Raw genomic sequence first — 24578 nt, forward strand, 5'->3', positions numbered from 1 at the left:
TAAGAGCTCAGTAACTGGCAGTACCAGATGACTAAAGATGTGACACCAATGATTTAGGATGAATAACACTGATTGAAAACTATGTAAGAAGCAATTATGGCTGGGCACAGTGGCTCATGCCTGTAATCCCAGTACTTTGGGAGGGCTGAGACGGGCAGATAGCTTGAGCCCATGAGTTCGAGACCAGCCTGGACAACATGATGGAACCCAATCTCTACTAAAAACACAAACATTAGCCAGGCGTGGTGGCAAACACTTGTGGTCCCAGCTACTCAGGAGGCTGAGGCAGGAAGATCGTTTAAACGTGGGAGGTAAAGGTTGCAGTCAGCCAAGATCGTGCCACTGCACTCCAGCCTTGGTGATAGAGTGAGACTGTCTCAAAAAAAAAAAAAAAAAAAAAAAAAAGCAGCAATTATTTATTTAATTCCTTTTCTCACTCAGATACCACCCCCGACCCAAAAAAACTAGAGAGGCTAGTTTCTCAAATACAGAAAACTCAAATAGAGGATCTCTGGACCAGGGTGCTCCAGGAATAGTGGAGGACATGAGTACCATACCTAAAATAAGGAGATTAAATGTGGATTTAAACATACTGAATGCTGAAGGCTGAAGCCCCAGTCCTCTTTTTCACCTAGCTCAAAGAAATCTTTACTCTCCAGAAGGATTGGAAGGGGTCTGTTATTTTTCTAAGAAATCTTATAAGGAAACACCTAACGATCTTGACATCTGGGGTTTCCCAACTTAACAGCCATCTCGCTGTGAAGCTCACCATAAAGATGTCCTGCAAATGTACTCACAGCTTCAAATATAACTTTCAGCGCTCCATCTTAAAGATGTTTAAAATGTGAGCAGACAACCAAGTACTACCACATATCTGAGGAATGCCTCTAACAAAAAAGACAGAGAACAAAACCAGCATTTCATAAATCAGTCAACTGAGGCTCACATCAGCTAAAAATGAGATTAGTATTTACCATACTGCACATTCATTCATATGTTTAATAAATATTTATTGGGCCAGGTACCATTATAGGTGCTTGGGAAACAAAGATTCACAGAGCAAAACAAAAGAAAACAAAATCTCTGCCCTGGTAGAGTTTACATTCCAGCAGATAGATAATAAACAGTAAGCATAATAAAGTATACACATAGTAAATTAAAAAGATTAGTGCTTCGAGAAAAAATAATGGGACAGGATAAAAGGAGGGTACAGAGGCGGTTGCAAATTTCAAATAGGTTGACATTTGAGTGAAGACTTGAGAGAGATGAGGGAGTTGGCCATGCTACGTACTTCTCTGTGATAAAAGAATTCTAGTAGCCAGAACCTTCGATGTAAGAGACCTAAGTCAAGAGGAGCTGCATTTCAAGGAACAGCAGAATCCAGTATGGCTGGAGGGGCATGATAGTAGGGAGAAATAGGAGATAAGGCCATAGAGGTATGGCAGAGAGAAGCACAGATCATGTGGATCATTGACTTCTTCTCTGAATGAAATTAAGAGCCAATGGAGGGTTCTGAGCAAAGAAGTGATAATGAATGGACAAGTTTCAAAGAATCATTTTGGCTGCTGTGCTAAGAAGAGACTATATGGAAACAAGGGACATAGGTCAGAAAGAGAGAGAATGGAGTTTCTCAAAATGTTAGAGTTGACAAGGGTGTTGGAAGTAATTTTTTTCCCAAGTCTTTCATTTTAGAGATAAGGAAACTGAGGCCCACAACATTGAGTTTTCCAAGGTCATGTGTTAAAGTCTGAAATAAGGCTGGGCACAATGGCTCACGTTTCTAATCCCAGCACTTTGGGAGGCTGAGGTGGGAGGTTCTTGAGCTCAGGAGTTCAAGACCCGCCTGGGCAACATAGGGAGACCCCGTCTCTACAAAAAATAGAAAAAATTAGCTGGGCATGGTGGCTCACATTTGTAGTCCTAGCTACTTGGGAGGCTGAGGTGGAAGGATCACTTGAACCTGGGAGGTGGAGGTTGCAGTGAGCCATGACTGTCGCCATTGCACTGCAGCCTGGGTGACAGAGCGAGACTGTCTCAAATAATAATAATAATAATAATAATGTCTGGAATAATCCACTTTGCATTTGTGTAGCCTTTTCAGTGTTTGTAGGTTTATCATCTCATCTTGTATTCAGCAATCCTCTAGGCAACTCATAGGGCAGCTGATAACTGACATTAATTTGGCCAAAATAACTGGCTAAAATTAGGGACCAGGTCTAGAATATCCTCTCTCAGTACTCAATATAAAGCTATTAACTACACAGGGAGTGAATCTGCCATCATGCCCATAATATCACAAAGTGTTAAATAACCTAAGTAGTTCAAGTAATGGAAATGACTCATTTTTGCTGATCTAATTCCATGGTCCCAGAGGAGAGCTATAGCTATTAAATGCAGTACATGTATGTTAAGTGGAATGATATACATTACAAATTAGGAAAAAGAGTGATTCTGAGGCAAATAGGAAAAAGTGATTTTGTTACATATGATATTGTGAGCTCAGGTCTCTTTTTCCCGTCTTCTTTCTTTCCTACCCAAGTCTCATCCTGCAAGGTCTTTCTCAGATTTGAAAGCAGCTGATAAACAACTAATTTCCATAAGATTGCTGTTGATAATAGCTCAAAGTATTACTTCTCTCTAGGGGTATGTGTACTTTAATAGAAAACTTAAAACCTTCAATTCCAAAGGAACTGCAGTCAAGTTAGCAGAGAATATTATACTGAAGAAGACCTCTTGGCAGTTACTCAAATCCCATTAAATAAATTCAAACTCAACAACTGTTTATTGTTATCTACCATACTGTCAGTCACAAAGATAAGACATGGTTCTTGCCCTTAAGATGCTAAGAATGGAAGAAGACCACACAGAAAATACTAGCTTTTGTTTACTGAATGCCTACTAAATACTAAATATTAGGCATTGAGCTAACTACTTTCCATGGGCAATAAGTATCAAGTATTATACTTAGCACAGTGATTAGCAAATAATGTATGTTCAATACATTATAGCCATGATAGTATAATTATAACCTTTGTAATTGCATTTAGTCTTCAATTCTGCTCTATAAAGTAGTTATCAGTGTTACTTTACAGATAAAAGGAAACTGAGGCCCAGAGGCTAGGTAATATGCTTAATGTCATACAGCTATTAGGAGCTAGGATTCAGGCCCAGCACGGTGGCTCATGCCTGTAATCCCAGCACTTTGAGAGGCAAATGGATCACTTGAGGTCAGGAGTTTGAGACCAGCCTGGCCAATATGATGAAACCCCATCTCTACCAAAAAATACAAAAATTAGCCAGGCATGGTGGCGTGCGCCTGTAGTCCCAGCTAGTCGGGAGGCTGAGGTGGGAGAATCACTTGACCCTGGGAGGCAGAGGTTGCAGTGAGCAGAGATCACACACTGCACTCCAGACAGGGTGACAGAGTGTAAAAAAAAACCAAGGCCAGGTGCGGTGGCTCACGCCTTGTAATCCCAGCACTTTGGGAGGCCGAGGTGGGTGGATCACCTGAGGTCGGGAGTTCAAGACCAGCCTGACCAACATGGAAAAACCCTGTCTCTACTAAAAATACAAAATTAGCCAGGCGTGGTGGCGCATGCCTGTAATCCCAGCTACGCAGGAAGCTGAGGCAGGAGAATCACTCAAACCCAGGAGGCAGAGGTTGTGGTGAGCCGAGATTGCACTATTGCACTCCAGCCTGGGGAACAAGAGTGAAACTCCGTCTCAAAAAAGTCTCTGCTCCTCCTGTTCGACAGACAGCCACATATTCTCTCGCATCGGCAGCCGCATCCCTGAGACACCATGGGTAAGGTGAAGGTCAGAGTCAATGGACTCCATACTAGGTGCCTGGTGCATCAGGACTGCTTTTAACTCTGGCAAAGTGGATATTGTTGCCATCGATGACCCCTTCATTGACCTCAACTACATGGTCTACATGTTACTGTATGATTCTACACATGGCAAATTCCATGGCACCATCAAGGCTGAGAACGGGATGCTTGTCATCAATGGAAATCCCATCACCATCTTCCAGGACCAAGATCCCTCCAAAATCAAATGGGGTGATGCTGGCACTGAGTACGTCGTAGAGTCCACTGGTGTCTTCACCACCATGGAGAAGGCTGGGGCTCACTTGCAGGGGGCAGCCAAAAGGGTCAACATCTCTATCCCCTCTGTTGACGCCCCCATGTTTGTGATGGGCATGAACCATGAGAAGTATGACAACAGCCTCAAGATCGTCAGCAATGCCTCCTGCATCACCAACTGCTTAGCGCCCCGGCCAAAGTCATCCATGACAACTTTGGTATCATAGAAGGATTCATGACCACAGTCCACGCCATCACTGCCACCCAGAAGACTGTAAATGGCCCCTCCGGGAAACTGTCACGTGACGGCTGCAGGGCTGTCCAGGACATCATCCCTGTCTCTACTGGCGCTGCCAAGGCTGTGGGTAAGGTCATCCCTGAGCTGAACAGGAAGCTCACTGGCATGGCCTTCCATGTCCCCACTGCCAATGTGTCAGTGGCAGACCTGACCTGTCATCTGGAAAAACCTGCCAATGTGATGACATCAAGAAGGTGGTGAAGTAGGCATTGGAGGGCCCCCTCAAGAGCATCCTGGGCTACACTGAGCACCAGGTGGTCTCCTTTGACTTCAACAGCGACACCCACTCTTCTACCTTCGATGCTGGGGCGGCCATTGCCCTCAACGACCACTCTGTCAAGCTAATTTCCTGGTATGACAATGAATTTGGCTACAGCAACAGGGTGGTGTACCTCATGGCCCACATTGCCTCCAAGGAGTAAGACCCCTGGACCACCAGCCCAGCGAGAGCATGAGAGGAAGAGAGAAGCCCTCACTGCTGGGGAGTCCCTGCCATAATCAGTCCCCCACCAAGCTGAATCTCCCCTCCTCACAGTTTCCATGCAGACCCCTTGGAGAGGGAGGGGCCTAGGGAGCCCCACCTTGTCATGTACCATCAATAAAGTCCTCTGTGCTCTGCCAAAAAAACAAAAAACAAAGAAACAAGAAATTAAACAATTTAAAAAAAAACCCAAAATTTAAAATAATAATAATAATAATAAAATGTTTTAAAACCACCAATAAAAAAGAGCCAGGATTCTGGATCAAGAGGTCAGGAGTTCGAGACCAGCCTGGCTAATATGGTGAAACTCCGTCTCTACTAAAAAATTCAAAAATTAGCCGGGCGTGGTGGCACACACCTGTAGTCCCAGCTACTCAGGAGGCTGAGGCAGCAGAATCGCCTGAACCCAGGAAGTGGAGGTTGCGGTGAGCCGAGATCATGCCACTGCACTCCAGCCTGGGCAACAGAGCGAGACTGCAACTCAAAAAAAAAAGGAGCCAGGATTCAAACTCAAGCCTGCATAATTCTATAATTTGTGCTATTAACCCCTATATAATATTCAATATTTCTATAAAATTAAGAGGTGTTTAACTTCATTTGAAAGTCTGAGGAACTGGCTAACAAGAATATGCTGTAAAGAGAAAGTGATATTTAAGTTGGATCCTGAACGACAAGTGGGAAAGAAAGGGGGTGAGAGTAGAGTTTGATCCAGGTTAAAAATGATGAGGGTCTGAACAAAGGAAGTGGCAACAAGTATAAAGAGGGGAAGTTACAAGAGATAAGCAGGAGATAGTCTCTTAAAGAACCTTTGTGATGTACCAGGTGTGAGCAGTGAGGGAAAGGTATCAAGGATGACTCACAAGTTTTTAGTTTGGGTGACGGGGCAGAAGTATTCCCACTACTAACACTGAGAAAGTACTGGAGAAAAGAATGGAGAGAGGTGGACTTTAGGGACAAATTATGATTTTTCTTTGAACTTTGTGAATTTGAAGTACATTTGGGACAACTAAGCAAGGAAATCTGTTAGGCAACTGGAAATCATGGTCAAATTTAGGAAAGATGTCAGGGCAGAGAATGGATATTTAGGAGTCACTGCTATAACTACAGTAGTTTGAAATAATAATTGTGTAAGAGACTGACACATAGGCAGCACTCATGCCATCTTATGTGGAAGGCTGGTCTTAACACTTAGAATATACTGAACTCTGAAAATAAGCAGGGCCATAACATGTCCCCACAAATCAAATATGCCCATCACCTCCATCTTTACAGGAAAAAAAAAAAAAAGAAAGGTGTTGGAAATGGAGTGTAGCTGATATCTGAGGACAACGACACAGACAGCAGTTAGTCTTTTAACCCTGCATCCTCAAAATACCTGGCAAACTAGATGATCAATAAATATGTGATGAACAGAAAGCATGAATGAAGGAAGCCCAAAGAATTAAACAGAATTTCCAATGTTATTCAGCTTAAGTAGGGGAATGGACACTAGAAGCTAGGTGCTCTCAATCATGTGTGCTTTACATTCCAGAGGTTTCTCCAGCCTCCTTCCTCACTTGTCCCTCAAGAATTATCTTGTTCTGAAAAATATCAACATAATTTAAAATCTCAAACTACAGTATAAATGTTCCCTTCAAAATCTCATATTGGGCTGGGTACGGTGCCTTGTGCCTGTAATCCCAGCACTTTGGGATTGCCGAGGTGGGAAGATCATTTGAGCTCAAGAGTTTGAGCTAGACTGGGCAGCCTGGGCAACATAGTGAAACCCTGTGTCTACAAAAAACAACAACAAAAATAGCCACATGTGGTGGCATGTGTCTGTAGTCCCAGCTACTTGCAAGGCTGAGGCAGGAGGATTGCTTGAGCCTGGGAGGTCAAGGCTGCAGTGGGCTGTGATTATGCCATTGCAGTAAGCTGTGATTGTGCCACTGCACTCCAGCCTGGGTGACAGGGCAAGACCCCATCTCTAAGAAAAAAAAAATCCCATATTGATAAAAGTCATCTATAAAAAAGTCCACAGTTAATTAACATCATATTTAATAATTAAGACTGAAAGTTACTCCCTAAAATCAGTGAAGAAGTTAAGGATATCTGTTCTTGCCACTTCTATTCAACATTGTACTGGAGGTTATAGCTAGAAAAATTAGGCAAGAAATAAAGAAAAAAGACATCGAGATTGTAAGTAAGAAGTAAAACGATCTCAATTTGCAGATAACATGATCTCATATATAGAAAATCCTAAGGAATGCACAAAAATCACATCAGAGCCAACGAACGAATTCCACAAGGTTGTGAGATACAAGATCAGTATATACAAAACAATAGTATTTCTGTACTCTAGCAATGAATAATCCAAATATGAAATTGAGAAAACAATTCCATTTACAACAACATCTAAAAGAATAAAATCCTCAGGAATAAATTTAACAAAAGAAGTGCAAGATTTTGGTATACAACTCCTAAATTTGACTGGCTTAAAAAAAAAAAAAAAGAAAAGAAAAAACAGGGCTGAGCGTGGTAGCTCATGCTTGTAATCCCTGCACTTTGGGAGGCCTAGGCAGGTGGATCACTTGAGGCCAGGAGTTCGAAACCAGCCTGGCCAACATGGTGAAACCTGATCTCTACTAAAAATACAAAAAATTAGCTGGGCGTAGTGGCGTGCACCTGTAGTCCCAGTTATTCGGGAGGCTGAAACAGTAGAATCGCTTGAAACTGGTGGGTGGAGGTTGCAGTGATCCAAGCCAAGATTGTGCCACTCTATCCCTGCCTGGGGGACAGAGTGAGACTCTGTCTCAAAAAAAAAAAAGAAAAAGGGCAAGATTTGTACACTGAAACCACAAAACATGATTGATGGAAATTAAAGAAGTTCTAAATAAATGGAAAGACATCTCATGTTCATGGATTGGCAGATTTTATAGTGTTAAGATTGCAGAACTCTCCAAACTGACTGACAGATTCAATACAATCTCCATCAAAATCCTAGCCTGCTTCTTGCCGAAATTGACAAGCTGATCCTAAAATTCGTATGGAAATGCAAAGGACTCAGAATAGCCAAAACGATCTCAAAAAGAATAAAGTTGAAAGACTCATAATTCTCAACACTTACTACAAAGATGAGTAATCAAGATTGTGATACTGCCATAAGGATAGATATGTTGATCAACGGAACAAAACTGAGAGTCTAGATAAAAACCCATACATTTATGGTCAATTAATTTTCAACAAGGGTGTCAAGAAAATCCAATGTGGGGTAAGAATAGTCTTTTCAACAATTGGTGCTAGGAAAACTGCATATCTACATGTAAAAGAATAAAGCTGGATCCCTACTTCACACCATATAGAAAAATTAACTCAAAATGGATCAAAGACCTAAATGTAAGAGCTATAACCATAAAAATCTTAGAAAACACTAGTATCCAGAATATATTCTTACAAAAACAATCTAATTAAAGTATTGACAAAGAATCAGATATCTTCAGAGAAGATAAACAAGCACATAAGCACATGAAAAGATGCTCTGAATCATTAGTCATTAAAGAAATCCAAGTCAAAACCATGAGATACCACTTTACACCCACCAGCATGGCTATTATTAAACAAATGAACAACAACAAGTATTGTTGAAAGTGTGGGGAAATTGGAATCCTTGTACACTGCTAGCAGGAATGTAAAATGGCACAGGCATTTACATTCTGGCAGTTTGCCAGCTCCAAACAAAGTTAAACAAAGTTAAACAAAGAGTTACCACATAACCCGGCAATTCTATCCCTAGGTATATAATGAAAAAAACTGAAGACATATGTCCACACAAAAACTTGTATATGAATGTTCATAGCAGCATTATCCATAACAGTCAAAATAAGGAAAAAACCCAAATATCCATCGCCTGATGAAATGGATAAACAAATGTGGTATATCTATATAATGGAATATTATTCAACCATAAAAAGGAATGGAGTACTGATACATTCTACAATAGATTATGCTAAGTGAAAGGAATCGGACACAAAAGGCCCCCTTTCTTTTTCTTTTTTTTTTTTGAGATGGAGTCTTGCTCTGTCGCCCAGGCTGGAGTGCAATGACGCAATCTTGCCACATTGCAACCTCCACCTCCCGGGTTCAAGCAATTCTCCTGCCTCAGCCTCCCAAGTAGCTGGGACTACAGGCACGTGCCACCATGCCCGGCTAATTTTTGTATTTTTAGTAGAGACGGGGTTTCACCATGTTGGTCAGGCTGGTCTCCAACTGCTGACCTTGTGATCTAACTGCCTCAGCCTCCCAAAGTGCTGGGATTACAGGCGTGAGCCACTGCGCCCAGCCAAAGGCCACAGATTGTATGATTCCATTTACATGAAATTTCTAGAGAGACAGAAGTAGACTGCCGGGGACTAAGGAAAATGAAGAATTAGGGTGACTGCTGATGGGTACAGGGTTTCTTTTTGAGGAGATGAAAATATTCTGGAATTAGTGATGTGATGGGTACACAGTTTGTGAATATAGTATAAACTACCGAATTGTATACTGAGAAAAAAAAAAGAAAACATGAATTATTTCTCAATTTTTAAAAAAACTGTATGAGGAAAAAAAACCCCATATAACCTGTCTAGCTAACCTCTTCCAAAAAATTTTCCAGTTATCAGTTGTTAAATGGTTTCTGGAAACACTACTTTTTTTTTTTTTTATAATAACCAGGAAAAGGCAGGAACATTAAAGCCATTTGATAAACATGCAAAAAGCTGAAATTCTACCCAGAGCTTAGGCCATCAGCCATCATTTCTCAATCTTCCATTCACATGAAATTTAAGTTTATAACATAGAAGATTTTCTTTTCTTTCTTTCTTTTTTTTTTTGAGACAGAGTCTCGCTCTGTTGCCCAGGCTGGAGTGCAGTGGCGTGACCTCTGCTCACTTCAATCTCTGCCTCCCAGGTTCAAGCGATCCTCCCACCTCAGCTTCCCAAGTAGCTGGGATTACAAGTGTGCATCACCACACCTGGCTAATTTTTGTATTTTTAGAGACAGGGTTTCACCATGTTGGCTAGGCTGGTGTTGAACTCCTGATCCTCCTGCCTCAGCCTCCCAAAGTGCTGGGATTACAGATTTGAGCCACTGTGCCCGGCCTATAATATAGAAGATTTTCAAAGATTTTCCTAGATTTCCTGAAATTCTTATGTCAGGCTCTTGGTAAAAGCCTACTATTAGGCAGTCAATCCTGATCTGATTTCTTCAAACCAAAGTGCTGACAACAGTTCCAAAGAGTAGTCTCAGAGCTGCTAGCATAATTCTTTAATTGGAAGCTGTTTCTCTCCAGTTATGCAAGGGAGTCCATATTACATGAAAATAAAATCTATAATAATTCATCATAGTATAGAATGTATACTTTTGGAGAATATAAATTAAAATATACCCTGCTAACATCTCTCCCCATTTCTGTCCTGTCAAAAGATCATTAAGGGTATATGGTATGTTAAGGAAGATCTCTTTTGGAAATGCTTATACCTGATATTGTAAATGTCAAAGAGTACTCTTAGACAATAGGCTGCAAGTACTGTATTCCTGCCTCATTTTAACATTTAAAAGGAACAATAAATAAATCCAAAATACTTTTCTCTATTGCACCAAAATTTCCTTTTTTTTAACCACAATGTATTAAAAGTTAAATCTAAACATCTATGTAAACATCGAATAAACAAAAGGTCTAGACTGATCAGCATAGAAATCCATAAAGAAAATTACACAGAAAAAAGATGGGTTTGTTTTTGTGCAACTTCCTTAACTAAAATGTTATTCCAGCAAGGAAAAGAAAACATGAAAGACAGCCCTTTTCTTTTTATACAACTAGAAATCTCATAAGCTTATGTCTTGAGCAAGCTCATCAACGATGGCAAATTATGTTAACTGACACCACAGACACCTCTCTCCAAAGAGAAGAAAGCAGGTCAACATTAAGTCTTTAAAAATTGCAAAACTACTCTCCCCCTACATACTCACCACCATCAGTTTAAAAAAACAAACACCCAGACTTCTGAAGATAATCACAAATGAAGATAAAAAATTGGTTTGAGATAAGTTATAAAAAGCTAAACACAGAAGATGAGTTTCATACTCCAGGGTGAGATCACATCAATTGTAATAAAATCTAGTCAAGCAGGGCCAAACCAGTTCAGATCTCTAATGGGAAAATTAAAGATGCTTAAAGGGACAGGGTTGAGATTCATGAAGTATAGATCATGCCCAAGCCAGTCCTGAACCAATAATCTCAGCCAGTTCTACAACATTAAAGAAATTCTTAAGAATCTGGTAGAATGAAGTACAATGTTTATGTTCTTCCTTTTACTTTTCTGAATTTTCCAAATTCTTTACAATAAAGCACTTACAGATTTCAATGCCAGAATGCTGAAACCTCGTTAGTAGAAAATAATCTCAAAGAAACATAAAACCAAGTGGACAGGTTGCTGTAAACTCACAAGGTCAAGGCACTCTCACTTGCCAAGTAGAGTTTGCCCTGGGGGCATTAGAGATAACAATGCTTGTGCTTTGCCCAATCTTCTCTCTGACATAATAGGCTTTTGTCTCGAGTCACCAGATGCCTCAGCATTAGCCAAGTGCCAGGGCCCCAGAGCCTAGATAACACAGCTGGAGCTTGGTACTCCTATACAGGGATTAAGAAACAATCTCCAGCCCACGACTCTATTAAGCAAACTTTGACAGCTGCCAGGGCCAGTAAAGAATAATGAAGGGACAGGGATCCAGTGGCACAGTTGCACCTCTTTCCCACACCAATATTCCTCTTTCCTTTTTCCTCAGATGGCTCACTCTGCTGCCAACTCCAGGTCTTACTGGTCTCTTTAGCCACTATGGCTGTCCATTTTAAAAAACCACACTGGCAATGATGGGCTTTTAGTAAAACTCAAACACTTCAAAATAAATTGAGGGTTCCCTGCCTAGGGTATTTTCATAAAGGTTATGAGCCTTGATTCTACCTAAATTCCTCCTGACTGTCGTCTTGGCAGCAGAATATTAACAGGCTGTCCTAAGAGAGTTATAAAACACTCAGTATCCAATCATTTCTTGTACCTTGAAATGTTAACACTAAGGGAAGGACAGGGAGGAAAAAAATAAAACAAGGAAAGGAAAAAAAATCCTCCTCTCAGGTAAATGCCTACACCCCAGAGACCAGGTCCAAGCTCCCTCCCTACTCCATTTCCAGCCACACAAAAGCCAAAGCCAAGAACAATCCTCCACTTACAGAGGCTTCCACAAATTTCTCTCCTCAGCCAACTATGGAGCCAGGATGAGACACTTTGTTGGCACATGCCAGCTCTTGTTTATGAGATGGTTACCACCTCAAAGGCTGCTTGGCCCAAGGTCTGCCCTCCCTTTTCAGGATTTTTCAAACTTCAAAATGGGATCTTTTCTTGGACTCCTCTTAAGAATGGACGTGGGTTACTTAACCTATTGCTTCCAGCTTGAGTGCTATCCAAGGACTTCTCTGGGGACTACATTCTCAGGGAGCAGTCAACATTATCTAATATGGAAGGATTTCTACCCACCTGTACAAAGTAAAGAAGAACGGAAAGATTTTGTATTAAAAGTAAAAGCGAACACTTTCAGAAATAACTTCAGTGGCCATCAGGTAAAGGTAACAGCTGAAGTGACCAAAATCAGGTGAGCCTCTCCTCTGCTGTCACAGCATAGCAGAGAAGGTGGGAAGAAAGATAATAAAATAATCTCTTCGGCTGATAATTTAATTCTGCCCTGTACCCAGAGCTTATTTCTGAAATCTTGTAATAGAAATTTCCCTAGGTTTAATTCCATATCCTAACAGCTAGGAATTGAAGAGACATTTGGAAGTCAGTTTCTCGGCTACTTTTGTCTGTCTTCCCATTCTATTGTGAACTCTTTTCTCCCTTAATTTCACCTCACCTTTTAGAGATTTGGGGAGAATACCAGAACGTGTGGGGAAAAAAAATTAGACAAAAATTTTAGAAAACGAGAATAAAAAAATAAAAAGAAAAATAGAGATTTAGGAATAATAAAAACTGAGACACAGGTTAGGGAGCCTGGCTCTCTAACTGCCTTTGGTTTTCTACTTTCTACGGAAACAACATTCACAACAGAAAACTACATATATCATATATGTACAACTCTGCATTTTCATAAACTGAACACACAGTCATGTAAATGGCATCCAAAACAATATTTTAGCAAATAGTGCTCAAACAAAAACTTTGCCCTCCAGGGGATATTTGGCAGTGTCTGGGGACATTTTTGGTTGTCTTACCTTGGAGCGAATACGGTAAAGGTATGGATGCTGTGAAGGTATGGATGCTGTGAAACATCCTACAATAAACTGGACCACCCCAACAACAAAGAATTACCCTAGTCCCGAATATCAATAGTGTTGTTGTTGAAAAATCCTGGTTATAGCAACCCAGAAACCTTCCTGTATTGCTTCTCCAGAAAGGACTTTTACCACAAAAATGCAAGACTCCTTATGCTCTGGTAGAAAAGCTGCTGTAACATACTGCCATGAGGAGGTGGTACAGAGCATAAATGATCACAGATGAAACTACTCACTTGCCTGGAAAGACAAGAGAGGCTGCAAGGAGAAAGGAAAATAGAACAAACATTTGTTGCTGACCTATAACTATTATACTATAACCTCCATATACTGTGCATTTACAGTGTACTTTCTGATCTTTTAAATTAAAACCATATAAAATCTAAGGAAAATGAGATACGGAGAGGTAATTTAAAGAAGATCCTATATATATTAAATGGCAGTCAGTGCTGGGATTCAAATATAGGCCTGATTACGATGTCTATGCTTTCACTTTAATACTATTAGAAGTTGAGAGTTTAAGTAACTGAAAATTAGGTCAAAAAAGGAAAACTAAAAAAGTTGAGAGTGATGACGCCAGGCAGGGAAAATATGGCAAGCGGTTAAAATAAAAAGCAAAGATCACTCTTCCACTGTTCGTAAGTGGCATGAGAAAGGAACTTTTCCTTAAAGTGTGCCTCAATCCAATAAAACCAATTCTAACTACAGAACCAAGCAAGTTCTATAACCTCTTTCAGTGGATTTAAAAATGTTTGTATAGACATATGTTCCCAGCTGTGGGTTTTGTATTCTCTCTAGGACACAAGGAAGCAGTTCCCAATATGCCATCTAAGGTAGCTACCTTCTTGGTGTTACTCAGTGACCCATACTGAGCCCCCTTCATTCAATACAGACACATTCTTCCTGGGTAAGTGTACTCACTTCTATGGCATCAATTACCATTTATGTGTTCACATTAATAACTCTTAAATCTTTAGATTTCCAGTTCTCTCTCTCACACATCCAGTCCTCAAGAGACATTTCTACTTGGTTGTTCATTCATTCAACTCCCTCGTCCAAATTAACTACCATTCATCCTTCAGATATTTACTCAAACTTCTTCACGGATATTTTCCCTGACCCATCCCCCCCAACCCTGCCCCCGCCGAGAATGGTTCAGTTCCTAATTATAGGCTCTCAGCATCCTATAACTTTCACTTTTATAATTTTAATAGTGTAAAATGATAGATGTGCATATGATTGTTTGATTCTATTCTATCTCCCCTACTAAACCGTATGCCCTAGAAAGAGCAGGATCAAATCTATTTTGCTTACATTATCCCCAGCACAGGCAGTGCAAGCACCTCAAAACATGTCCAAAGTTAAACTCATTATCATTCCCTGCAAACTTGCCCCTTTGCAGTGTTCCCTCCTATGGTTCCATGAACAACTTGGTTCATGCCCAAAATCTGGACATGACTCTTGACTTCTTCTCCTTCAATCTCTTCCCAACATGGTATCAGTTACCAAGATGCTATCAATTGAACTTCTATTCTCTCGAATCTACCAACTTTGCTCCTTTCCTATTAATACTATTCTGGTCCAGCTGTCTGCCAATCTTAATGGGTCTATGCTAACTATGCTAACAGCTTCCTAAATGCCTCCAATCTTGCTCTCCAATCCACTCTGCAGATGACATCAAGAGTAATTTTTCAAAAACTCAAAAATCAATCACTGTAATCCACTAAAAAATCTAACAATAGTTTTCTGCAGATGTTAGGATGAAATCCAAATCCTTTAACAAGGCTTTTAAGGCCTTCTACTATCTGACCCCATAGCACTCCAGCCTCATCTTACCATTCTATTCCTCCTCCTCCAGTCATAGTGAACTTCTTCCAGTTCTTCTCATGCTTCAAGATTAGTCTTACCACTTAGCCTTTGATTATGCTATTCTCTCACCTGGCACAAGCCTTTTGCCCTCTCTCCCATCACCTGTCTAATTCCTGCTTATCCCTTTGGGTCTCCGTTTAACTATCAGAGAGGTTAGAGATCTCTGTCACCTCTTTTGAGCAGAGATCTTCCTTGATCCTACACTATACTCTGGCCACCACTGCTATGTGCACCCACAATACCCTATGTTATCATTACTCATCAAAGTTTGTTATAATAACCAATTTATCTGTCTCCCCCATTAGAATATAAACTCCAGGAACCCAGCACGATGGCTCACGCTTGTAATCCCAGCACTTTGGGAGGCCACGGCGGGTGGATCACTTGAGCCCAGGGGTTCAACATGGTGAGCCTGGGCAACATGGTGAAACCCTGTCTCTACAAAAAATCCAAAATTGGCCAGGTGTGGTGGCACACACCTGTAGTCCTAGATACTTGGGAGGCTGAGTTGGGAGGATCACTTGAGCCCAGGAGGCAGAGGTTATAGTGGGCCAAGATTGTGCCACTGTACTCCAGCCTGGGTGACAGAGCGTCTAAAATATATATAATATAAATAATTTTTTATTTATATATCATATATATACACACACACTCCACAGAGCAGAGACCACATCCATTTAACTTTTATTTTTTTTTTAGATGCGATCTTGCTATGTTGTCCTGGCTGGACTTGAACTCCTGGGCTCACAGGAACCTCCCACCTCAGCTTTCCAAGTAGCTGGAACTACAGGTGTGAGCCACCATGCCTGGCTTCAACTCTTTATCCTAAGTGCCAGCACACTGCATAGCACATGGTAGTTATTTAATAATTATTTGTTGGATGAACTAAATGAGTATCCATAAATTTGAACTGCTTGACTAGGATATGCCTCCAACCTGTAAGTCCAGAAAAACATTAATTTTGTTATAAAGCATCCCATATAGGATCTGTTGAATCACAGGGAATTTTGTTTTGTTTGAGACAGAATCCTCCTCTGTCGCCTAGGCTGGAATGCAGTGGCATGATCTCGGCTCACTGCAGCCTCCACTTCCCGGGTTCAAGTGATTCTCCTGCCTCAGCCTCCTGAGAAGCTGGGACTACAGGCATGCACCACCACACCCAGCTAATTTTTGTATTTTTTAGTAGAGATGGAGTTTCACCATGTTGACCAGGCTGGTCTTGAACTCTTGACCTCAGGTGATCCACCTGCTTCGGCCTCCCAAAGTGCTGGGTTTACAGGCGTGAGCCAGCGTATCCAGCCCAGAGGTAATTTTAAAATCAGCTAATGCTATATTATTAAAGCAAGAAGCTTAAAACTCCCAATTAAATAAGGAAGAGTCAGACAAACAATATCAAGTAAAAGGTTTCCAGAGTAGGGGTTAAGGAGAGAAGAAATTGATATAGTATAAGGGACTGCTGGAACCTGGTGAAAATTTTTAAAATCAGAATCATCCTGAGAGTTGATAAGCTAAGACCGGACTTATTGTTCGGTAGCCTGATTAATTCTGGAAATGGTTCTGAAAGATACAGAAACACATAAGCAGGATAAATGCAATTATAAGGAACCATCCCTAAGATAAGATCAATACAAGATTAAATATATATATATATTCTTAATGAGTGATCAGTATATAGTGGCACCACAATAAAAATCTAAGTTTTCTTTAAAAGTATTATTTGGGTGGGCATGGTGGCTCACACCTGTAATCCAACACTTTGGAGGATTGAGGCAGGAGGATCACTTGAGCTCAGGAGTTTGAGACCAGCCTGGGCGACATGGTGAAACCCCATCTCTACCAAAAATACAAAAATTATCCAGATGTGTGTGGTGGCGCATGCCTGTCATCCCAACTACTTGGGAGGCTGTGGCAGGAGAATCTCTTCAACTCAGGAGGTGGGGAGCTTAAAGTGAGATGAGATCGCGCCACTGCACTCCAGCCTGGGCAACAGAGCAAGACTCTGTCTCAAAACAAAGCAAAAACAAACAAAAAAACCTAACCTCTATGAGGTTTCTGCTTAACTCAGCAAGACTGAATAAACAAAAAACAAATACAAATAAATTTTAAAAATTAAAAAATATACTCCATGGGGGCAGGGGAATGGAAGAGATTAAAGTAGGATTGGCCTGGCCCTTTTCTGCTTCAGGTTATTAGATGTAAAACAGGAAGGAGGGTGAAATATGACTAAGGAATAAGAACAGTGAGAGATCTGAAAATTTTAGTCAAATATGAAAATGTCATTGGGGTTTTATTTTCCAACTGTCTTCCCAGACTTTTCTCTGGCCTGAATGCTACTTCAGGCTGATAATTTACTACCAACTACAGACAGCCCTACCTAACTTGGTTTCTAAACAAGTCGATCTTCTGTGACATGAGGACATTTACCTACTTAGTTCTTTTTTTTTTTTTTTTTTGAGACGGAGTTTCGCCCTCGTTGCCCAAGGTGGAGTGCAATGGCGTGATCTCAGCTCACTGCAACCCCCGCCTCCCAGGTTCAAGCAATTCTCCTGCCTCGGCCTCCCGAGTAGCTGGGATTACAGGCGTGTGCCACCACGACCGGCTAATTTTTTGTATTTTTTAGTAGAAATGGGGTTTCACCATGTTAGCTAGGCTGGTCTCGAACTCCTGACCTCAGGTTATTCACCTGCCTTGGCCTCCCAAATTGCTGGGATTACAGACGTGAGCCACCGTGCCTGGCCTTACCTGCTTAGTTCTAAGGAGGTGATTAGATGGTTCAGAGGGGACATTATTTTAAGCCTTTAAGTCTCCTCTATCCTACCCCTCACCCCTTTAAAAAGAAGATCCATTTCACAAAGGCTGAGGGGCAAATACCAAGAGTTTCCCAAATGAATAAGCTTAAATTTCCATTTCTGGGAGCTTTGCCCTGGCCAAACTGCTTCCCAGGGAGAGGCATATTATGCTTTTCTTTTTCCCGAGTGATGCTATATTGGCCTACACCCAGAGTCATTTTTACTCAGCTTTTCAACATGAAAACTTCTGTTTGGCCAGTCCTCCAGGGTAATTGCAATGCCTTGTCCAAGAGATGCCACCAGTCCATGCCTAAAAGCACCAAGCCTTCAAATAAGGTATACTATTCACAGCAGTGTCATCTCTAGGCAGTAACAGCAATTTTGAACTATGGGTAAAACACCTCACTGTCAAAGGTAGTACAGTAGTTTTCAAGACACAGACAATGCTGTACCCAGACTATAATGAATGTCCCAGGTAGAACATATGAAAACGACTGCTTTTTCCTGGTTATTTTTATTTGAGAAGGAAGGAGAAGCCCTTCCTAAATGTGTGTAATTAAATATAATCCCATTTGCTTAAGACCAACAACAAATGTAAAATGTTATTTCAGAAATAACAACAACAAAAAATTAAAGCAGGATTTAAAAATTTTTTAAAAAAGGGTGGGTGCAGTGGCTCACACCTGTAATCCCAGCACTTTGGGAGGCCGAGGCGGGAGCATCACTTGAGACCAGGAGTTTGGGGCCAGCCTCAAGTGTGGGTGAAACCCATCTCTACAAAAAATACAAAAACTAGCCAGGTGTGGTGGTGCATGCTTGTAATCCCAGCTACTGGGGTGGCTAAGGCAGGAGAATTGCCTGAATCGGGGAGGCAGAGGTTGCAGTGAATCCAGATTGCGCCACTGCACTCTAGCCTGGGACGACAGAGAGACTCTGTCTCAAAAAAAAAAAAAAAAAAAGCCATAGTTTAGATAGAATCTAAAGGTGAAAGTGAGAAAAGGGTAGAAGGTGGAAGGTATACCTCAAAGGACCTACCAAAGGCACTGGGCCTAAGAAAGCAAAACTAGGCTCAGAAATATTTATGTTGGTAAAAGAACAGCTCTGCCTACATGATAGTTCTTGTTCAATTCAACGATAAGATCTGAGGTTAAGGCTGGGCGCGGTGGCTCACGCTTGTAATCCCAGCACTTTGGGAGGCCGAGGTGGGCGGATCACGAGGTCAGGAGATCGAGACCATCCTGGCTAACACGGTGAAACCCCGTCTCTACTAAAAATACAAAAAATTAGCCAGGCGTGGTGGCGGGCGCCTGTATTCCCAGCTATTCGGGAGGCTGAGGCAGGAGAATGGCGCAAACCCTAGGGGCGGAGCTTGCAGTAAGCCGAGATAGCGCCACTGCACTCCAGCCTGGGCGACAGAGCGAGACTCCGTCTCAAAAAAAAAAAAAAAAAAAAAAAGATCTGAGGTTACCACACAGAAATAAAGGGAAGGAATTTGTGGACACTGTGAAGAACATGAAAGTTGGAACTGAAATGTAAATACTACAAATTATCATTACATTAAGCTATATTCATTCCTTGGACCCAAAGTTTCCACTACACAGAGAATCTGGATCCTGAGATTTGCTCTATTGTCATAAAATACCTTTGTATACTAAATGGATAATATTTAACATTATAGGCCGGGTGCGGTGGCTCACGTCTGTAATCCCAGCACTTTGGTAGGCCGAGGCAGGCGGATCATGAGGTCAGGAGATCGAGACCATCCTGGCTAGCATGGTGAAACCCTGTCTTTACTAAAAAGACAAAAAATTAGTCAGGCGTGTTGGCGGGCGCCTGTAGTCCCAGCTACTCGGGAGGCTGAGGCAGGAGAATGACGTGAACCCGGGAGGCGGAGCTTGCAGTGAGCCGAGAGCGCACCACTGTACTCCAGCCTGGGCGAGAGCGAGACTCCATCTCCAAAAAAAAAAAAAAAAAAAAAAATTTAACATTATAAAATCAACTATATGTAACTGGCAAAAAAAGAAAGAAAGGAACAAAAACCAATTTGAATGGTTTGGGCCTCACAACTGTTCTGCTTATTGAGTATATGCTCTGGAGGAAGCCAGAGATAGGAGATTTGAACTGGCGTTTTTTTTTGTTTGTTTGTTTTTTTTTTGAGGGTCTTGCTCTGTTGCCCAGGCTGGAGTGCAGTGGCATGATCATGGTTCACTGCAGCCTCGACCTCCCAGGCTCAAGTGATCCTCCCGCCTCAGTCTCCCAAGTAGCTGGGACCACAGGCATGTATCACCACACCCAGCTAATTTTTTAGTTTTTTGTACAGACAGGGCCTCCCTATGTTGCTCAGGCTGGTCTTGAACTTCTAAGCTCAAGCAATCCTCCCACCTTGGCCTCCTGAAGTGCTGGGATTACAGGTGTAAGCCACCTTGCCCAGCCAACTGGCTGAACGTTCCTTAATCTGGTTTCCACTCCCATGTGCCTCTCATAATATAAGCATTTTACTAGGCTTAGGGTGATTCTAGTATTTACAAATACATATTTTTCATTAATACAGTCTAGCTCTCACACAAGTCAGCTCTTACGTGGGGACCTCAGCTGAAGAAATAATGGCTTGTCTCAATGCTAAAGAAAAAACTGATCGTGTTGAATTCATGGAGCCAGTATGTCAATCTTCAAGAAATCATCCTAAGAAATTCTGCAGGTAACTTCTGACTGAGTGCCTCACACCTTGACTTTAGAACCTAATCCTTGTAAGAGATGGGAAAGGACAGGAGAGATACTAGAAGCAAACAAAAATGAAAGAATTTCTCAGTCTCCTTCTGAAATTGTAATAAGCAATCAGCTTGTTTGATTTCAAATCCCTACATTCTCACTCCAAGCACATATGTACAAGCAAAATGAAAAATGCCTTATGGCGTATTTTATCTAAAACAGACACTCTACCAGATGTTTAGGAATCTGCATAGTGATGAAATTAAGATCTAGTCTAATATGGTGTATATAAATGTGTAGTCACTTTGTATGATGAGTTTTTCCCCACATTTGCCAATTTTTTCTCCTCCTACTCACAGTGGTATATGAATTTGAGATACTCCAAAACCTAAAAAAAGATCCATCTAAAGTACAAATTAATATAAATTCTGAGAACATAGGTAATGCATGTACCAGTACTAAAAACCATACTTAAAATTTTAAATTTTTATATTAAGTTATTTATTATTTAAATTTTATTATGAGAATTTAAGGTTATGTAACTATTATTTTGGCTAAAATATGACACACCACAATGTTTTCTAGTATGAGTTTGCTATGCTTATTACCTGGATGAGGAAATAATCTGCACACCAAACCCATGTGACACACAATTTACCCATCTAACAAACCTGCAACATGTATCCCTAAACCTAAAAGTTTTTTTTTAAAAAGTATGAGTTTGCTGCACAATTAGGTATGTGTTCATCTCTGGTAACAATTAGCATTCTAATTACTCTTCTTCAGGCATAAGACTTAAAATCTCAGCAAGAAAATACTTTATACCCCAGAACATTAATGCTCTTTTTGATTTCAAAGAAATTGTATTTATTTAAAAAAAAAAATCAACAACAAAGAACTACGATATAAGGGGCTTGTTCTATTTCTGTGACGTGATATTTCCTCTTCCTAAAACAGCATGTTTACTTTGAATGCATCTAGAAGCAGACTCAGGAATAAGGTCTTTTTTGTATTGCTACATTATTTTATAATGTCATGAATTTCCAGAAAATTAGGGACACCTATTATCCAATATAAGCACAGAAATACATTCACAAACCAATGAGAAAAGAGACTGGTTTGGATTAGCCATAAATTTTGATTATCGAAATCTGTCTTCTGCCCCTTTCTAATCTACATAGAAAAAAAAGCACAAATAGCCTATATGTGGCAAATATATCTACTCATAAGAATTTTGCTTAAATTTGCCTTAAAAATTCTGGAACAATAATTTTTTATTTATTTATTTATTTATTTATTTATTTATTTATTTATTTATTTTTGAGACGGAGTCTCGCTCTGTCACCCAGGCTGGAGTGCAGTGGCGCAATCTCGGCTCACTGCAAACTCCGCCTCCCGGGTTCACGCCATTCTCCTGCCTCAGCCTCTCTGAGTAGCTGGGACTACAGGCGCCCGCCACCACGCCCGGCTAATTTTTTGTATTTTTAGTAGAGACGGGGTTTCACCGTGGTCTCGATCTCCTGACCTCGTGATCCGCCCGCCTCGGCCTCCCAAAGTGCTGGGATTACAAGCGTGAGCCACTGCACCCGGCCTGGAACAATAATTTAAAACTGAATTAGTAACACAAATATGGATGCTCTACCTTAAAGGCTGTCAGAAATTCAACAATTAATTCTCCTAATTAAGGTGATAATGAGAAATCAGGTTAATGATAGTTGAATTCCGAAATGCCTGACCCGAATATAAGCATCCTATAGACTGAGCAATGAAAAAGGAGAGTCCTTTTCACATGATAGTGATTTTTAACCAAGAAGAACATTACAAGCACCTGTTGAACTTAAAAAAAAAAAAAAGTAGGTAGGGCGCGGTGGCTCATGCCTGTAATCCCAGCACTTTGGGAGGCTGAGGCGGGTGGATCACGAGGTCGGGAGATTAAGACCATCCTGGCCAACATGGTGAAACCCCGTCTCTACTAAAAATACAAAAATTAGCTGGGCGTGGTGGAGTGTGCCTGTAATCCCAGCTACTCAGAAGGCTGAGGCAGAAGAATCACTTGAACCCAGGAGGCAGAGGTTGCAGTGAGCCTAGATGGCGCCACTGCACTCCAGCCTGGGCGACAGAGCGAGACTCCGTCTCAAAAAAAAAAAAAAAAATTACATGCTTGGAGTCTCTAGCCACAAAGATTTTATCCAGTAGGACACTTTATACTTTGTAAAAGCTCCAGAAATGACTCTGACATGTACCCTAAGCTGTCTCATGACCAAGAAACTCTGCAACCTGAATGTTAATGTCCGTAACATTCAGATGTTATAGATACATTCAGTATGCTGATTTGGTTGGTCTTAAGTATGATGACTATGTATACCTCCTTTTTTTTTTGAGATGAAGTTTCACTGTTGTTGCTCAGGCTGGAGTGCAGTGGCGTGTTCTCAGCTCACTGCAACCTCCTCCTCCCAGGTTCAAGCAATTCTCCTGCCTCAGCCTCCCAAGTAGCTAGGATTACAGGCACACTCCATCACACCACCATGCCTGGCTAAGTTTTTGTATTTTTAGTAGTGACGGAGTTTGACCATGTTGGCCAGGCTGGTTTCAAACTCCTGACCTCAGGTGATCCACCCGCCTCGGCCTCCCAAAGTGCTGGGATGACAGGTGTGAGCCATGTGCCCAGCCTCTATACCTCGTTTCTACAACACTCTGTTATCTTTCACTAAGGTTTGATTCAGTGCGGAACTAAGTACCTGACTTGTGAAGAAACAACAAAAAAAAAAAGCAACACATAAGCCAGGAAATATCAACTCTGAGCTGGGTGAGTTAGGTACCAGTTTATAAAAACTTTTTACAATGAAGGAACCAAAAACAAACAAAAAAAATCAACGCTATGTGGAAACTTGTAAAATAAAATAATAAAAGATAAAAATAAAAAAGAACTCATTACCAAATGAAAACAGAGCCCAAGAAAGGATTTAATGCCCAGGTCTGGCTCATCAAAACATAATCTAGTATTTGCCACTAGGGCTGTAACCCAGCAGTCTTAAATTTAAAAAGCAATTAGAGTATTTCACAGGTGCACAGTCAAATTGTCATGTCCCAATGGACAACAAACATTTCAGGGTAAAACCTGATCACCTCAAAACATCTAAAAACTGTCTTTTTTATTTCCTCACAAAAAAGTAGTAGCCTCCTTTTAAGCACAAGACATACATTCAAAAACCCCCAGTAGATGTCTGAAATGGCAGATATTATCGAACCCTACATATACTAGGTTTTTTCCTCTACATACGTACCTATGATAAAGTTTAATTTATAAATTAGACACAGTAAGAGCAGGTGTGAGCAGTAAGACACAGGTTGTGAGCATGGTGGCTCACACCTGTAATCTCAGCACTTTGGGAGGCTGAGGCAGGGGGAATCACTTGAGCCCAGGAGTTTCAGACCAGCCTGGACAACCAGCGAGATCCCACCTGTATAAAAAAAATTAAAAAATTAGCCTGATGTGGTGATATATGCCTGCAGTCCCTGCTACTCGGGAGGCTGAGGCAGGAAGATCACTTGAGGCCAGGAGTTTGAGGCTGCAGTGAGCTGTGATCGTACTACTGCACTGCAGCCTAGGCAACAGAGGGAAACCCTGTCTGTTAAAAAAAAAAAACAAAAAACTAAAAAAAAAAATTGTAACAATGTGTTGTAATGAAAGTTATGTGAATATGGTGTCTTTTTCTTTCTCTCTATCAAAATATTGTACTGTACTCACCCTCTTTGTGATGATGAAATGATGAAATGCCTATGTGATGAGATGAAATGGGGTGAATACTGTAGTGTTTAAAACTTAGTGACTTATTTATCTCTGGAATTTTCCATTTAATATTTTCACATCTTGGTTGTCTGAGGGTAACTGAAATCACAGAGAGCAAAAGCAAGGATAAGGTGCGGGGGACTACAGTACTTCAATCCTCATTCTTCTCTTGACTGTTCTGGCTACCTCTGCTAATCCCTTCAAAAGGCTAAAGT

General features: G+C 41.0%; 1 protein-coding gene, 1 long non-coding RNA gene and 1 pseudogene across 3 annotated transcripts in view; 2 read left to right on the top strand and 1 right to left on the bottom strand.

Moving 5' to 3' along the window:
- Positions 1-24578, bottom strand: part of ZNF609 (zinc finger protein 609) — a 222964-nt gene that overhangs the window by 149671 nt on the left and 48715 nt on the right. The gene's annotated exons all lie outside the window — the stretch shown is intronic.
- Positions 3802-5036, top strand: LOC116482415 (glyceraldehyde-3-phosphate dehydrogenase-like; annotated as a pseudogene).
- The window catches only part of LOC131381112 (uncharacterized), a 71313-nt gene continuing 67217 nt past the window's right edge, over positions 20483-24578 (top strand). Inside the window, exon 1 of the long non-coding RNA XR_009209582.1 lies at positions 20483-20562. This is a non-coding gene — a long non-coding RNA (uncharacterized LOC131381112). The remainder of the gene's footprint in view (positions 20563-24578) is intronic.

The sequence above is a fragment of the Hylobates moloch genome, unplaced genomic scaffold (genome assembly GCF_009828535.3).
Source record: "Hylobates moloch isolate HMO894 unplaced genomic scaffold, HMol_V3 SCAFFOLD_14, whole genome shotgun sequence".
Lineage (NCBI taxonomy): Eukaryota > Metazoa > Chordata > Mammalia > Primates > Hylobatidae > Hylobates > Hylobates moloch.